Consider the following 14,904-nt stretch of genomic DNA (forward strand, 5'->3'; position numbering starts at 1 on the left):
AAAATTATTACAAGTGATTTCTCTAAAAACAAAAGTCAATTGAACGCATATTTAAATTTATCAATATCGAGTTGGCACTTCTCAATTCCAGGTTTACAGTGCATTGTGTAAACTTAATATTTCTAAGATCGAAGCTATAACTACTAAATTTCAACCTTTATGGTGGTACCCAGCACCTTAACTAAAATTAATTTGGCTCGTTTAATTTTCATAACATTTTAACAAAGTATTTACTTTGATCCTTTCACCAATGTTCACGAAAATATAAAAATTTAAAAAAATTTTAACCAACCGTTTTATCAGAAAAATTACACTGGTTATATAGCAGTTTGACAAACATTTATTTTGATCATCGAGAAGCTTAATATTCCCTAAACAATACAACGTAATTAAAACGTTTAACTGATTTTACAGAGGTGTCTCCCTTTAGTGTTAGCTACCACCTAAACTGAGAAATGTCAAGTCCGAACTGGTAAATACAAAGTATTGAGGTAACGCATTTTTCCACTAAGACAGCTATCCATCAACGACAAAATGAAAAATATTTTAACAACTAAACATCTAAAGGTCAGCCTTCCACAAAATGACAAATTCACCGATTCAGAATCTAATGCATCCTGGGTAATATTTTCAAAAATGTACACCAAAACGTCGTGATTGGTTAAAAATTTCATAAACAATGGAAATTCAACCAATGACGTGACGGTATTTTCATTTTGGGATACGAACAATGAAATTACCCATAGTTCTTTAGATTCTGAAACGGTCAATTCATATCGCATAACAATCCACCAAATTCCTTTGCATGACATATATATCAAGCCTTAGATTGTATATGGGACACAATCACCTTTGTTTTTGTGAGGCTGAATAAAATTCAAGATTTTCGAATTATCTCACATATAAATAAACTAGTGTAAATGCTTTCTACAGCATATGCATGGATGACATAATCCTGAATAGAAATGCAATTGGAAATTTAACCTGCATTTGTCTGTAAGCTACAGGAATAACCATGATGATCACATTCAATCATAGAACCAACTACATTATCACTGTTACATGATATGGGGAATTATGTAGCAGATGAATAATCGTAGTTATGACTCGTGGTCAATGGGAGCACCAGATATTTTTACTACCTCCATTACCTAGTTCCGGCTAAGTTTCTCTCGAAATTTATTGCTTGCAGTGGGTTTTTTATGTCCCATCGCTAAACGAAACGTAAACACTATCAATAAAAGCAGTAGTAAACCGCTGTTTGAAATTCATGAATCGATAGAGAAAAAAAAAAACAATCCGGGTTACAAACTAAAACTGAGGGAAATAGAACTACGACACAACAGAAACACAACACCGAAATGTGATCATTAATTATGATCACATGACTTTTAAATGAAGTTCCTGTGATATTTAGGAAATTTGTTTTCGCTGTCACTGCAGACTATTAAACATGGCGGAAGATGTTGTTGTCCAAACTTTGGTTATTTCCGTTGTACAATGAAATTCAAAAATGTTAAACAAAATACACAAGTCACAATTTTTTTTTTATTCTTGTTTTTGTAAACATAAAATGCTGTTTTCAACATCGAAATCGTTCCGTTGTGTCCCTTCTTTTTAAGATCGCGATGAAACATTAAACTCGGCAGCCATTAAAAAAATGTGCGAGATTTAACGAGTGACGAAACTGTTTAGATGGGTCGTGTGCAGGTGGCAGTTAGGTCCGCTGCTGTATCCCCTGAGGTAGTCGGTGCCCTGAGGTAATCGTGGTAATGCGTCATTGATTAAATACGCACGAAAATATAGTTCTTATTTAGATAGATCTTAATACCAAATTTTAATGTGACCAAATACCAAAGATGTCAACAAACTTCCCAAATGATTTTATTATTTGTTTTCACCGATCATTCATTTCGTATGTACGTGTAGGGTGGGGATGGCTGGTAAAATTATAAACTTTTTTTTTTTTTTTTTTTTTTTATAAAAGTTCAATTAATGATCTGAAGTATTCATTCATGACAGGGTTACCTGAGGTAACCCCAATTATCACAACAAATACAACCATTAAACTCAAGTCAACTGAGGTAACTTTATATATACATCACATAAACAATACAAATCTATGAAGTCCTACATTCTATTATAAAATTAAGAAATTGTGTAATTAAAATATAAATGTATACACTAGCAAAGTATGTACTAAAAATTCTTTCATAACAGGGTAACCTGCGGTAACCCAAACAATAACAGCAAATACAACCTATTTAACTCAAGTTAATTCAGATCACCTTTACATATACATCACATAAACAATATAATTTCAATGAATTCCTTCATAACAAAAGAAGAAAGTGGTTTATTACAGCATAAATGCATATACTAGCAAAGTATCTACTAAGTATTTTGTTATGACAGGGTTACCTCAGGTAACCCATAAAATAGCAACAAGTATTATCCATTGATATCAAGTTAACTAAAGTCGCTTTTCCGATATATCACATAAACAATACACATCTATGAGGCGTACATGTAAAATAAAGAAATTGTTCGATTACAACATAAATGTTTTCGCTAGCAAACCATCTAATAAGATTCTTTATAACATGGGTACCTGAGGTAACCCCAGATATAATTACAATTATAACCCACTTAACTTAACTGAAGTAAACTGAGATCACCTTTACATGTAAATCAAAGAAACAATACAACTTTCATGAAGTCCTACATTTGAAATAAAGAAGTTTGTTTATTACAATAAATGTAAACACTACCAAAGTATTACGAAGTATTCATTCACGACAGGGTTACATGAGGTAACCCCAATAATTACAATAAATACAACCCATTCAACTCAAGTTAACTCAGGTTACATTTATATAGACCTCGCATACACAATACAAATCTATGAAGTCCTACATTTTAGATTAAGAAATTGGATCATTACAGCATAAATGCATATACCAACAAATTATCTACGAAGTATTCTTTCATAACAGAGATACCTCATGTTATTTCAAAAATAACAACAAATATAATCCATTCAAATTAAGTTAACTAAAGTCGCCTTTCCTGAATATCATATAAACAATACTTATCTATGAAGTCCAAAATGATAAAGTAAATGGTTTATTAGAAGTTAAATGTATACTCTGGAAAACTATCTACGACGTATTTTTACGTGACAGGGTTACATCAGATAACCAAAACAATCACAACAAAGATAACTTATCTAACTCAAGTTCACTCAGGTTACCTTTAAATATATATACATCACATAAACAATACAAATCTATGAAGTCCTACATTTCAAATTAAAAAATTGTGGAATAACAATATGAATGTATACACTAGCAAAGTATCAACTAAGAATTCTTTCATAGCTGGGTTACCTGAGGTAACCAAAACAATAACAGCAAATACAACCTATTTAACTCAAGTTAATTCAGATCACCTTTACATATACATCACATAAACAATATAACTTCAAAGACTTCCTACATTAAAAATTAAGAGGTTGGTTTATTACACCATAAATGCATATACTAGCAAAGTATCTACTAAATATTCTGTCATGCACGGTTACCTCAGGTAACTCATAAAATAGAAACAAGTATTATCCATTCATATCAAGTTAACTTAAGTCGCCTTTCCAATATATCACATAAACAATACCCTTCTATGAAGTCCTTCATTTAAAATAAAGAAATTGTTTGATTACAACATAAATGTTTACACTAGCAAACTATCTAAAAAGCATTCTTTATAACATGGGTACCTGAGGTAACCCCAGACATAATTACAAGTATAACCCACATAACTGAAGTTAACTGAGGTCACCTTCACATGTGCATCACAGAAACAATACAACTTTCATGAAGTCCTACATTTAAAATAAAGAAGTTTGTTTATAACAATTAATGTAAACACTAGCAAAGTGTCCACGAAGGATTCATTCATTACAGGGTTACCTCAGGTAACCATAACAGTAATAGCAAAGATAACCCATCTAACTCAAGTTAACTGAGGTCACCTTTTAATATATATACATCACATAAACAATACAAATCTATGAAGTCCTACATTTCAAATTAAACAATTGTGGAGTTACAATACAAAGGTATACACTAGCAAAGTATCTACTAAGAATTCTTTCATAGCAGGGTTACCTCAGGTAACCAATACAATAACAACAATACAACCTATTTAACTCAAGTTAATTCAAATCACCTATTCATATACATCACATAAACAATATAACTTTAATGAATTCCTACATTTAAAAAGAAGAAGTTGGTTTTTTTACACCATAAATGGATATACTAGCAAAGTATCTACTAAATATTCGGTCATGACAGGGTTACCTCAGGTAACCCATGAAATATAAACATATTATTCATTCATATCAAGTTAATTTAAGTCGCCTTTCAGAAATATCACATAAACAATACACATCTATGAAGTCCTACATTTAAAATAAAGAAATTGTCCGATTACAACATAAATGTTTACACTAGCAAACTATCTCAAAAGCATTCTTCATAACATGGGTACCTGAGGTAACCCCAGACATAATTACAAATATAACCCACCTAACTGAGGTTAATTGAGGTCACCTTAACATGTGCATCACATAACAATACAAGTTTCATGAAGTCCAACATTTGAAGTAAAGAAGTTTGTTTATTACAATTAATGTAAACAATAGCAAAGTATCTACAGAGAATTCATTCATTACAGGGTTACATCAGGTAACCCAATAACAACAACAAATACAACCCATATAACTCAAGTTAACTCAGGTATCACCTTTAAAAAAATATATGTATCACATAAACAATACAAATCTATGAAGTCCTACATTTTTAAATTAAGAAATTGTGTAATTAGAATATAAATGTATACACTTACAAAGTATATACTAAGAATTCTTTCATAGCAGGGTTACCTGAGGTAACCAATACAAAAACAACAAAAACAAACTATTTAACTCAAGTTAATTTAGATCACCTTTACATATACATGACATAAACAATATAACTTTAATGAATTCCTAAATTAAAAATAAAGAAGATGATTTATTACACCATAAATCGATATACTAGCAAAGTATCTACTAATTATTCTGTCATGACAGGGTTACCTTAGATAACCCATGAAATAGAAACAAGTATTATCCATTCACATCAAGTTAACTTCAGTCGCCTTTCAGAAATATCACATAAACAATACACATCTATGAAGTCCTACATTTAAAATAAAGAAATTGTCCGATTACAACATAAATGTTTACACTAGCAAACTATCTCAAAAGCATTCTTCATAACATGGGTACCTGAGGTAACCCCAGACATAATTACAAATATAACCCACCTAACTGAAGTTATCTGAGGTCACCTTTACATGTGCATTACATAAACAATATAACTTTCATGAAGTCCTACATTTAAAATAAAGAAGTTTGTTTATTACAATTAATGTAAACACTAGCAAAGTGTCTACGAAGGATTCATTCATTACAGGGTTACCTTAGGTAACCATAACAATAACAACAAAGATAACCCATCTAACTCAAGTTAACTGAGGTCACCTTTAAATATATATGCATCACATGAACAATACAAATCTATGAAGTCCTACATTTCAAATTAAAAAATTGTGGAATTACAATACAAATGTATACACTAGCAAAGTATCTACTAAGAATTCTTTCATAGCAGTGTTACCTGAGGTAACCAATACAATAACAACAAAAACAACCTATTTAACTCAAGTAAAATCATATCACCTTTACATATACATCACATAAACAATATAACTTTAATGAATTCCTACATTGAAAATGAAGAAGTTGGTTTATTAGACCATAAATACATATACTAATAAAGTATCTACTAAGTATTCTGTCATGACAGGGTTACCTCAGGTAACCCATAAAATAGCTACAAGTATAATCCATTTAGATCGAGTTAAGACAGATCGCATTTTCTAAATATCGCGTAAGCAATTTACATCTGTGAAGTCCTACATGTAAAATAAAGAAATTTTTTCATTACAACATAAATGTTTACACTAACAAACTATCTAATAAGCATTCTTTCATAACAGGGGTACCTGAGGTAACCCCAAATATAATTGCAAATATAACCCACTTAACTGAAGTTATTTGAGATCACCTTTACATATATATCCCATAAACAATATAACTTCAATGACGTCCTACATTTAAAATGAATAAGTTGGTTTATTACAATTAATGTAAAGACTAGCAAAGTATCTACGAAGTATTCATTCATGACAGGGTTACCTCAGGTAACCCCAACTATAACACCAAATACAACCCATTTAACTCAGGTGAACTCGTTTAACATTTACATATAATCGCATAAACAATACAAATCTATGAAGTCCTACATTTTAAATTAAGAAATTGTGTAATTACAGCATAAATGCATATACCAGCAAAGTATCTACGAAGTATTCTTTCATAACAGGATTACCTCAGGTAACCCAAAAAATAACAACAAATATAATCAATTCAAATCAAATTAACATAATGTTGCAGTCTTGTTATTGACTGCTCCATAGGCTTACATGCAAAACAGCTGATCTTAGAAAAAAAAAATCATGTTCATATCATGGATGTACCAAAGCGAAATGGTGATTCAATTGAAAAAAGGGGGTCTTGCCACGGGGAATAAAACGTTACGCAATCCTGAAGTCAACTCATTTTTTTCTACTTTCTGTTTGCTATTTTTACTAGACCTCACCACTTCAAGTAAACATGATATCCTGACCATGCACAGTAGTACAATGGTTCCCTGAGATAAACTGACCATGCACAGTAGTAAAATGGTTCCCTGAGGTAACATGACCATGTACAGTAGTTCAATGGTTCCCTGAAGTAACCTGATCATGCACAGTAGTGCAATGGTTCTCTGAAGTAACCCGACCATGCACAGTAGTGCAATGATTCCCTAATTACTTACCATGCACAGTAGTACAATTGTTCCCTGAAGTAACCTGACCATGCAGGGTAGTACAATGATTCCCTGAGGTTACCTACCATGCACAGTAGTACGATGGTTCCCTGTAGAAACCTGACCATGCACAGTAGTGCAATGGTTCCCTGAGGTAACCTGACCATGCACAGTAGTATAATGATTCCTTGAGGTAAACTCACAATACACAACAGTACAATGGTTCCCTGAGGTACTATGACCATGCACAGTAGAACAACGTTTCCCTGATGAGACTTGAACATGCAAAATAGTACAATGGTTCCCTGAGGTTACCTGACAATGCCCAGTTGTGTAGTGGTTACCTGTTGTAACATGACCATGCACAGTAGTACAATGATTCCCTGAGGTTACCTGACCATACCCAGTTGTACAGTGGTTCCCTGAGGTAACATGACCATGCACAGTAGTACAATGGTTCCCTGAGGTAACCTGACCATGCACAGTAGTACAATGGTTCCCTGAGATAACCTGTTCATGCACAGTAGTTCAATGGTTCCCTGAGGTAACCTTAAAATACACAGCAGTACAATGATTCCCTGAGGGACCATGACCATGCACAGTAGAACAATGATTCCCTGAGGAGACTTGACCATGCACAATAGTACAAAGGTTCCCTGCACAGTAGTACAATGCTTTCCTGAGGTTTTCTGACCATGCCCAGTTGTACAGTGTTTCCTTGAGGTAACATGATCATGCACAGTAGTACAGTGGTTCCTTGTAGTAACATGACCATGCACAGTAGTACAATGATTTCCTAAGGTAACATGGCCATACATAGAAGTACAATGGTTCCTTGAGGTAACATGATCATGCACAGTAGTAAAATGGTTCCCTGAGGTAACCTGACCATGCACAGTCGTACAATGGTTCCCTGAGATAAACTTACCATGCACAGTAGTACAATGGTTCCCTGAGGTAACCTAGCAATGCACAGTAGTACAATTTATTCCTGAGGTAACCTGACCATGCATAGTACTGTTGAACAGTGGTTCCCTGAGTAACCTGACAATGCATAGTATTACAATGGTTTCCTGAGGTAACCTAACCATGCACAGTAGTACAATGGTTCCCTGAGGTTACATGACAATGCACAGTAGTACAATAGTTCCCTGAGGTGAAATAACCATGCACAGTAGAACAATGGTTTCCTGAAGAAACATGACAATGCAGAGTAGTACAATGATTCCCTGAGGTACCTTACCATGCACAGTAGTAAAATGGTTCCCTGAGGTAACCTGACCATGCACAGTAGTACAATGGTTCCCTGAGATAAACTTACCATGCACAGTAGTACAATGGTTCCCTGAGGTAACCCTAGCAATGCATAGTATTACAATGATTCCCTGAGGTTACCTACCATGCACAGTAGTACAATGGTTCACTTAAGTAACCTGACCATACACAGTACAATGGTTCCCTGCATATTAGTATAACGGTTCCCTGGGGTTACCTGACCATGCCCAGTTGTACAGTGGTTCCCTGAGGTAACATGACCATGCACAGTAGTACAATGGTTCCCTGAGGTAACCTGACCATGCACAGTAGTACAATGGTTCCCTGAGGTAACCTGTTCATGCACAGTAGTTCAATGGTTCCCTGAGGTAACCTTAAAATACACAGCAGTACAATGATTCCCTGAGGGACCATGACCATGCACAGTGGAACAATGATTCCCTGAGGAGACTTGACCATGCACAATAGTACAAAGGTTCCCTGCACAGTAGTACAATGCTTTCCTGAGGTTTTCTGACCATGCCCAGTTGTACAGTGTTTCCTTGAGGTAACATGATCATGCACAGTAGTAAAATGGTTCCCTGAGGTAACCTGACCATGCACAGTAGTACAATGGTTCCCTGAGATAAACTTACCATGCACAGTAGTACAATGGTTCCCTGAGGTAACCTAGCAATGCACAGTAGTACAATTTATTCCTGAGGTAACCTGACCATGCATAGTTGAACAGTGGTTCCCTGAGTAACCTGACAATGCATAGTTGAACAGTGGTTCCCTGAGTAACCTGACAATGCATAGTATTTTAATGGTTTCCTGAAGTAACCTAACCATGCACAGTAGTACAATGGTTCCCTGAGGTTACATGACAATGCACAGTAGTACAATAGTTCCCTGAGGTGAAATAACCATGCACAGTAGAACAATGGTTTCCTGAGGAAACCTGACAATGCAGAGTAGTACAATGATTCCCTGAGGTACCTTACCATGCACAGTAGTAGAATGGTTCCCTGAGGTAACCTGACCATGCACAGTAGTAGAGTGGTTCCCTGAGGAGACATGACAATGCACAGAAGTACAATGGTTCCCTGAAGTAACCTGGCAATGCACAGTAGTACAATGGTTCCCTGAAGTAACCTGACCATGTCAATAGTACAATGGTTCCCTGGGGAAACCTGACCATGCACAGTAGTACAAAGGTTCCCTGAGGTAACATGACAATGCACAGTAGTACAATGGTTCCCTGAGGTAACCTGACCATACACAGTATTCCAGTGGTTCTCTGAGGTAACCTGACCATGCACAGTACTGAAATGGTTCCCTAGGTAACATGACCATGCACAGTAGTACAATAGATCCCTGAGGTAACCAGACCATGCACAGTAGAACAATGGTTCCTTGAAGTAACCCGATCATGCACAGTAGTACCATGGTTCCCTGAGGTAACCTTACCATGCACAGTAGTACAATGGTTCCCTGAGGTAACCTGGTCATGTATAGTAATTTACATATGACCTGAGGTAACCTTGTCATGTACAGTAATTTACAGATGACCTGAGGTAACCTTGTCATGTACAGTAATTTACAGATGACCTGAGGTAGCCTGTCCGTGAAAAAAAAGAACATAGATGTAATCTGTACTGACTAAGCTGACGAAGGGAGTTATGAACATTCAATTGTGGTAACCTGAGGTTTGTAGAAAATTAGCGTTTTGCAAAGTTTATCTGTGGTAACATGCAGCTGGTACAATGACCATGAAGTTGTGACCTTAGGTAACCTCACCATATTCTAACATACAGAGGTATTCTGAGGTTACATAGTTAAATGACATTAGTTAACATGTGCATTTGGCCATGTATAGAAATGCAGAAGTGCCCTGAGGAAAACTAAAAAAATAGTGTTTTGTAAAGTTTATACAAAGTGTGGTAATACGAGTATGTGCAGTAATACAGAGTAACCTCACCATGTACAGCAATACAGAGGTAATATTAGGTAACTCACAATGTTCAATCATACAGAGGTGACCTGAGGTAACCTCACCATGTGAGCAATCATAGATATGATCTGAGATACAGGAAATACACAGTAATTTAGAGATGACCTAAGGTTATCAGAACATGTACAAAAGTCCACTGGAGAAGTGAGGTTTTTCCTTGAAAATATCCAACATCTCTCAAATAAGATTGATTAAGACAATTAACATTTTAAAAAAGCAGTTATATACTATATAACCCGTGCTTGTAACTACGTTACTTTCAAAGTAATGTCAAATGAAAACAAAATGGATTACTGTTCGTACTGCAATGTTTCTCTTTTTTAATACTGGTGAATAAAATCCTTACAGTGTGTACTGGCTGGTCATCATCGCGTATGATACGATTTTGATACTCATACACAGCTAATGAATATTATGCATGAATATAGATAAGATCAGCACGTGTAGCCATAGACTGAGAGTTGTAGATTTGTAGTGTAAATATATAGATGCCGTTTATAGAATACAAAATTAGATCAGAAACATAGTTATTAAAATTGAGAAAGGAAATGGTGAATATGTCAAAGCGACAACCACCCGACCATAGAGCAGACAACAGCCGAAGGCAACCAAAGGGTCTCCAATGTAGCGAGAATTCCCGCAGTTGTGGGTGTCCTTCAGCTGGCCCCTAAAAATATGCATAATAGTTCAGTGATAATGGACGTCATACTAAACTCCGAATTATACACAAGAAACTAAAATTTAAAATCATACAAGCCTAACAAAGGCCAGAGGCTCCTGACTTGGGACATGCGCAAAATTGCGGCGGGGTTAAACATGTTTATGAGATCTCAACCCTCCCCCTATACATCTAGCCAGTGTAGAAAAGTAAAAGCATAACAATACGCACATTATAATTCAGTTCAAGAGAAGTCCGAGTCCGATGTCAAAAGATGTAACAAAAGAAAATAAATAAAATGACAAAAGTACATAAATAACAACAGACTACTAGCAGTTAACTTACATGCCAGCTCCAGACCTCAATTAAACTGATTGAAAGATTATGTGTTCATCATATGAATATCAGGCACAATCCCTCCCGTTAGGGGTTTAGTATCATACTATCATAAAATATATGAGAAGAACATAACCTGTGTCATGCCAACAACTTTTTTTTAGAAAGAGATGTGTTTAGTTCCGATTCGAAGATTCTATCAGTGAAGCAATATTAAAGCCAAAATATGCAATCTTTAATGACCTGACAACAGTTTCGTAACTATATCCCTTTTTAATAAGTCTATTTAAAGTTTTGTTAGTTTCTGAGGAGAATACTGACATTTTTGTTCTTATATATATAGAATACTTCCATAAAAAATTGGATGTGAAATACCTGAACGTATAAATGTCTGCATGTTGAGTTATATTTACGAATTATTTCCTTATACCGATGATAAAATTTAGTAAATGTTTTGACCAGTTTGTGATATCGAAAACCCTGGTGTAATAAGTTTTTAGTAATACATAAATTTCTCTCGCTAAAATCTAATACGTTGTTACATACACGAGAGAATCGTACAAGTTGAGATATAAAAACACCATAAGATGATGACAAGGGAACGTCACCATCTACAAATGGATAATTAACAATAGGAAATGAAAAAACATCTCTCTTATCAACAATGTTTGTATTAATCTTCCCGTTTATGATATAGATATCAAGATCGAGGAAAGGGCAGTGGTCATTGTTATCATTAGCTTTAATTAAAGTAAGTTCTACAGGATAAATTTCTTTAGTATACATAAGGAAGTCGTTATTATTGAGAGCCAATACATCATCCAAATATCTAAAAGTATTGTTAAATTTTTGTATCAAATATTGTTTTGATGGGTCTTAGCTAATTTAAGTCATAAATTGTAACTCATAACAATACAAAAACAGGTCCGCAATAATTGGTTCACAGTTAGTCCCCATTGGAATTCCAATAACTTGACGATATACGGAATCTCTAAAGCGAACAAAAATGTTATCAAATAAAAATTCAAGCGCATAAATAGTACCAAAGCATGTCCAATTGACATAGTTCTTTTGTTTATTGCTACTAAAAAAATGATCGCAAAGAGTTTGAACATATGTACTCGCATTCCGACTTTTTAAATGCCCAGTTAATTAGGGATGTGAATTCTTTCTTAATAAGAATATGAGGCAAAGTGGTATATAGGGTAGAAAAATCAAAACTTTGAACAGATTTAAAATCACCAATATATGCATGCAATTTATCAAGTACTACCAACGAGTTTTTGACACTCCAAAAGTAATTAATTCCACTATTTTCAAAGGCCTTATTTGAACAATTTATTATCAGGTTTTTTTATTGTACCAAGTGTACTAGTAAGTAAAACAGACAATTTAGTAGTTGAACAATGGACAGTGGCGGGTCCAGGGGTGTTCTGGGTATAGGAACCCTTTTTTTGGAGATCAATGCATTTGAATGGAAACATATAGTTGGAACCCCCTCATTGTGTCCTGGATTGGGAACCCCCCTTTTTGAAATGGATGGATCCGCCACTGCCCGTCATGCAGTCGGACAAGATGGACTAATTTTCAATAACCTATCTATTAAATGTTATCATTTTCTACTTATGTTACTTTAAAAGAAGTAACCAAAATCAATATATGCGTAATCTGTCCATATGTTAGTGTTATATATTATTAACTATTTTAAAGCCAATCGAGTAAAATACGGATCTATAAATGTATGCTTTGCTTAAATGATAAAGATTTATGATTATTTATACTTTGATATAATTGATGGAATACTTTTCACATATCGATTGTTTGTACAACTTTTATAAGAAAAAAAACCGTATGTGCCTGCCCCAAGTCAGGAGCCTGTAATTTAGTGGTTGTCGTTTGTTTACTAGTATGTGCTACATATTTGTTTTTGTTCATTTGTTTTATATAATTAAGGCCGTTAGTTTTCTCGTTTGAATTGGATTTCATTGTTATTTCTGAACCTTTTATAGATGACAATGCGATATGGACTTTGCTCATTGTTGAAGGCCGTACGGTGACCTACAGTTGTTAATTTCTGTGTCCTTTTGTGGACATGTTGTCTCATTGGGATTTATACCACAGCTTCTTTTTTTATATGTATCATTATTGAACGCATACATATCGTTATCTAGGTTCTTCTATTTTAATTGTATATATATATATATATATCTACTACCCCTTTCGAATAAACAAAGAATGGTACACAAAGAAGCTTTAAATAAAATACATTTCAAATAAAGATAAGAAAAAACCAACGAAGGTGGTAATTATTTAACAATTTTGCATTAGTGTTAATGCTAATCTTACAGTGCAAGATGCATGCAGTACACTTAAATTCAAATAATGCCGTGACAGTTTATAACGATATTTTTTGTAACAGCTCAGTGGTGGGTCCAGGGGTGTTCTGGGGATAGGAACCCTTTTTTTTGGAGATCAATGCATTTGAATGGGAACATATAGTTGGAACCCCCTCCTTGTGTCCTGGATTGGGGACAAAACACAATGATAGTCAAAGTTTCAACAGGACATTCACGAAACTTAGGCAGCAATCATTTCATTTTCAGGGGGGGGGGGGGGGGCTATGGTTGGTTTTTTTAAAGTTTGTTTCTAATTGTTCTGCCACTATATGTAATGCTAAAATTGAAATGAAAGAAAAGAAATGTTTTCGACCTGTCTCCAAAAAATATTGTCTTTCGCCGAAGGAAAAAAATCCATAGCCCCCCCCCCCCCCCCCCCCCGAAAATCAAATGTTTGCTGCCTTAGGCATGTGTGGATAACTTTTATTCTTTAATAGTTAGTTTAAATATTTGTATATACATTTATTTACATAAATCTCTATGAAACCAGTTTTTGACAACTATTATTATAAAAGTTTAAATCGCCATTCAAAAAGTGTTTTCTATTTAATTATTTTAAGTCATTTACGTTTCACTAAATAAATATCTGTTCACGTTGCAATGATCACAAATAAACCAAATATTTGGATTTTTTTCGTGAATTATTTGTCGTAACCTATTGTAAAAAATTGTATGTGTTCCTGTTTTCTCCTATTTTTCGCACATATACTGTCAGTCGAAATAGAAAGTACAATGATGTATTTTTAGTTTATTCTATTTTTAGATCATGTTATTACTACGCATATGGGCACTATTGCCACGATTACCTGAGGGCACCGATTACCCCAGGGCATACAGCAGCGGACCTAACTGCCATCTGCGGGTCGTGTAGAGAGAGTTATCGTTCTTTATCCCAAAACGATGCTCCTACCATATTGGCATATAATAGGGTTTAAAACATATATATATATATCCTTATATTGGTTCAACTTTCTGTTTCGAATCTTTCCGCAATCTGTTTTACTAATTCAAAGTAAGAACATGTATCACCACGTGTCAATAAGCACGTGTCAATTTTCTGTAGCAGAAACGGTAAACTATTCCGGAAAGGGGGGGGGGGTTATTTTCTACTCAACTTCGTGCTTTATTTAGTTTTTTAACCATTTTGATTCGAGCGTCACTGATGAGTCTGCTGTAGACGAAACACGCGTTTTGCGATCAAAATGTTTTGTGGTATGTTGTTAGTCTTTTGTTCTTTGTACGCTTTCGTTCATTTTTAGTCTTACTACT

The sequence above is a fragment of the Mytilus galloprovincialis genome, chromosome 11 (assembly GCF_965363235.1).
Source record: "Mytilus galloprovincialis chromosome 11, xbMytGall1.hap1.1, whole genome shotgun sequence".
NCBI lineage: Eukaryota > Metazoa > Mollusca > Bivalvia > Mytilida > Mytilidae > Mytilus > Mytilus galloprovincialis.